The sequence below is a fragment of the Galleria mellonella genome, unplaced genomic scaffold, assembly GCF_026898425.1.
Source record: "Galleria mellonella isolate WM207_F2 unplaced genomic scaffold, CSIRO_AGI_GalMel_v1 utg36, whole genome shotgun sequence".
NCBI lineage: Eukaryota > Metazoa > Arthropoda > Insecta > Lepidoptera > Pyralidae > Galleria > Galleria mellonella.
In genome coordinates, this window is record NW_026442086.1 from 3,730,509 (window position 1) to 3,733,015 (window position 2,507).

Genomic DNA, 2,507 nt, shown 5'->3' on the forward strand with positions numbered 1-2,507 from the left:
TTAATTTAATAATACAAAAATAAAATCATAATTCTTATATAGGGTTCTGTAAAAAATTTTGTTAGTTGTAAACATTGAAACCAATGTTTAGAATTGAAATGCCCACAATTCGGTAAATAGTGGTATAATTAAATTTATTTTTAAATAGTTTTACGATTTTGGTTGTCGTTTTAGCTCATATTCCTGATAGAGGTGAGCGAAAAACCGATGTCTCTTAAATAAAGTTTATCTACGGTATTTACGATTATTAGAGTATTATCATAGATAGGTAAAAGTAGTTCGTGTGAATCATAGATTAAGAATAATACCTTGGTTTGAATTATCACATTTTTTTTTTAATAGGAGAATGAAATAGTGACTACGTCTGCACTATTTCATTATTCATTCACTATCAACTTCTAGCAGCAGTATTTTTGAACCGATATGACATCATAACCTTCAAGAAAAGAGCATATTCCTTATTAAAAGGCCGGCAACACACCTGCAATACCATTGGTGTTGTGGGTGATCATGGGCAGTGGTAGTTATTTACCATTAGGTGAGCCGCATGCTCATTTGCCCCCTGTGTTTAAAAAAAAATATATACACTGGCAGGACACCACTAAGGGTCATAGATGAGGATGAAACAAGTCAGTTAATCCATCGTAACTAACAATCTCTTTCCTTCTACTGCGAAGAGGTTGATCTAAAAGGATACAATAACACTAATAATGGGGTCGCTAGTCCCTTCCTATTACCAAAAATCTCATTTCCAATATCTCTAGCAGTAGATAGATAGAAAAAGTTAATAATTAATTCTTAGTTTAAAAACATTTTAATTAAAATGTATTATTAAATTCAATCTATAACAAAGATGGGGTTAGAAAATTAATTAATTTTTTTTCACAAGCGATAACAGAAATGTACCACAACTAAAAAAAAAATTACATCACATTATTTTTTTTTATAAGCCACATTCTAAATATTGTAATGAAAAAATTAAAAGTTGGATAAAATAAACATTATTTATAAAAAAATTATAGCGCCATCTAGAATGATAATTGAAGATTACTTGAAATAAAATGCCATCTTCTGACTAATAGCATTAACATTAGACTCTTTTATAATTCTAATGTTATTTAATAGATGGCAGGCTTTGTAAATAAGATACTTTCTAGGTATTACAAAAATTTTGTGCTTAGCTTTAATAATTGATTGTAATATTATTTTTTAAATTATTTGAGCTTATTAACTTACAAATAATAAAACAGTTATTACTGCTATGTATATTTTATTTTATAATTTCAAATATAATAGGACAGCCGAAATAGCTCAGTTGGGAGAGCGTTAGACTGAAGATCTAAAGGCCCTTGGTTCAATCCCGGGTTTCGGCAATTCTTTTTTTATAAACATAAGAAATGACGCCGTTCCATATCGAAGTGTAGGGAAGTCTATACTCACCAATAGACCGATACCGGTTAATATAATAACGATGATAATGATTAAGGTATCGTAATCATATAATTGTGTACTTTGAGTTGGTGTTTAATTACTCCATTGTGGTGAATATAATCCAAAGGACCGTACATAACCGCCGTATTGTAGTTTATTTTGTTAAAGGTGTTAATCATCATCGGTATATGAAATGACAACGTGACAGAGACAGTGAAGCCTTTGAAAAAATTGATAATGAGACTACACTAAATATCGCACTTGAAATCTATCAATATTTGTAGCATCACATCGCTTTGTACATATAAAATGTGCAAATTATGTTAATAATATAAATTTGCCGTTATATAATAATTTAAAATTATATTTTTTTTTAAATAATATTACCACTAAACTAAGTTTAAAGTATTATATGATGATAAATTTATATTAATTAATTAACACAATTTCCCTTTGCTTAAATATTTTGTTTATTGCATGGTTCAAAAAGATGCATCGACCGGGAATCGAACCCGGGCCGCCCGCGTGGCAGGCGAGCATTCTACCACTGAACCATCGATGCTTGTGGAAGAAGGTTTGAAATATTGATACAGATGCTTATAAAATAAAATTACAATATAAAAAATATATTTATAGAAAGTTCATAAACACATACCTAAACAAAAAAAAAGGTCCAAAATTTAATCTATCATAGTTATCTACGCTGTCAAATTGACCGCCACATGTTCTTCTTCGAAAAACCATCGTGGTTCCTTTTGAATTCATTATGATGAGCCGTCTGAATTGATTTCATCCTCCCCTTATTGATATTGTACTTCGACATTGTATCTATGCAATTTGTAAATATGTGCACCATTCTATAATTATCCATTAAAAAAATTCAAAAGTGAACGCATGGTTTCTTTAAAAAGTTCATAAATTCTTATCTGACCTGCTCTTGACACCGGCTTCAGGAAAAACTTCTTCCTTAATCTATAGAAAGAGCGAATGTATATAATAAATATTAAATATTTTTACAGTATCTGATACAAATGTACAACAAATATGCAATTTACGTATTTTATATTGGACGCTCG

At 29.6% G+C, this 2,507-nt stretch overlaps 2 non-coding genes across 2 annotated transcripts; one reads left to right on the forward strand and one right to left on the reverse strand.

Annotated features, from left to right (window-relative positions):
• Window positions 1-1,300: 1,300 nt before the first annotated feature.
• Window positions 1,301-1,373, forward strand: Trnaf-gaa (transfer RNA phenylalanine (anticodon GAA)). Its single transcript has one exon. It is a non-coding gene; the product is annotated as a tRNA-Phe (tRNA).
• A 549-nt stretch (window positions 1,374-1,922) lies between these two features.
• On the reverse strand, window positions 1,923-1,993 carry Trnag-gcc (transfer RNA glycine (anticodon GCC)). The gene has a single exon. It is a non-coding gene; the product is annotated as a tRNA-Gly (tRNA).
• Between the last annotated feature and the right edge of the window lie 514 nt (window positions 1,994-2,507).